At 38.4% G+C, this 1,458-nt stretch overlaps 1 non-coding gene across 1 annotated transcript; it reads right to left on the bottom strand.

Moving 5' to 3' along the window:
- Positions 1 to 264: 264 nt before the first annotated feature.
- Positions 265 to 459, bottom strand: LOC112058782 (U2 spliceosomal RNA). The gene has a single exon (XR_002887959.2). It is a non-coding gene; the product is annotated as a U2 spliceosomal RNA (small nuclear RNA).
- Positions 460 to 1,458: the final 999 nt, after the last annotated feature.

The raw sequence follows: 1,458 nt of genomic DNA, 5'->3' as shown, positions 1-1,458 counted from the left end.
GCTACACAGAGAGTGTGTGTCTGTGTCCACTGAAAGCTTCACACCGATAGAACCAATGATCTGTGAACACATTATAAAGGAGAACAACACACCAGCACTAGAGCACATATATAAGTCCTGTAGAATCATGGCTTTTCCCCTTGTGACAACAACAAAATTGCCTCTCTCTTATATAGCACTTTTTATCTGCTAATATCAAAGCACTTTACCTAGGAGGTGAACATCACTATCCCCTTTTTACAGTTGGGGAAACTGAGGCAAAGAGAGATGTGACTTGCCCAAGGTCACCTAACAGGCCAGTGGCAAAGCTGGAATAGAAACCAGGTATCCAGGTCCCAGACAGTGCTCTATCCACTAGGCAAAACTGCCTCAAATACTGGCCCCATACAGGGGATGTATTAGATATTGATCAGATAACAGCTTCTACGTTTGATCTTAGCCAAAAGGCTGAGAAGTGATGCTGTGTAACGTTTACATAATAAAGTTTTCACTCTAATGCCTTAGTAGTCTGGAACTGTTCCTGTGTAACTCAATTGCATCAAATTAGTAAAGTCCTACTGCCCAACGAGTTTCCACTGGACTAAATACACAAGAAATGTCTCTCAGTGGTCAGTTCTGGAATAGTGCAGAATCTATTTCATGCCTGCAATTGTTTTAGTCCCAGAACTAAGTCATAACTGAAGGAAGTTTTATACTGGGATGGTCTGATTTCATCAACATAATTTTATATACTTTTTTCCCTTTGAATATATTTCAATTGATTTAAGATAAATTTCACACATGTATTTGGGAAGCGATAGTGGAGAAAGATAGATACAGAGATGAGATGCAGAGTGCAGATACAGGTGTATCTCTACACCTCTGTACCTTTACTTTGCAGCTCATCTTCGTATCTTTCAATTTTATATATTTCACACACACACACACACACACACACACCCTCTATGTCTATATAAATATAGAGGTAAACAGATACATTGAGAAACAAGTAATGAGATTAATAAGCTTTTCCTCAAGTCTGTCTTCCAAAAAGCTCCTGCGGGGTTCTGCTGCACTAAACCAGTCACAGATCCTTTGCAGTCTCAGTGCTGTGATGTATTGTGGTGGAAATAAAATATTTGAGTTATCATTATGCACGTCTTTAATTTATCATGCTGTTTAATTTGTCCCTCTGAAGCTTTAAACTGAACTGGTTTGGGCTATAAATAAAGATCCTTTGGGAACCTGGGTCTTGCCTCTCAAACTAAAACTTCAGTGACTCATTCTCATACATATTTTCTTCCATTATCATCACCATGACTGAATGTTCATTCTGAAAAGTCAGAAGCTGTGATCATTTTAGAGATAAGTCAGATTCTACATTTCTTCCACACAGTAGATGCCCTTAAACAAATGTGATTTATTTTATAACTGGGAGTTGTTAAAGAAACAGTTTGCAGTTACAAATGACACTCCCCC

This window comes from Chrysemys picta, chromosome 8 (assembly GCF_011386835.1).
Source record: "Chrysemys picta bellii isolate R12L10 chromosome 8, ASM1138683v2, whole genome shotgun sequence".
Lineage (NCBI taxonomy): Eukaryota > Metazoa > Chordata > Testudines > Emydidae > Chrysemys > Chrysemys picta.
The sequence above is the reverse complement of the archived record's forward strand: the minus strand, read 5'-3'. Positions and strand labels throughout refer to the sequence as shown.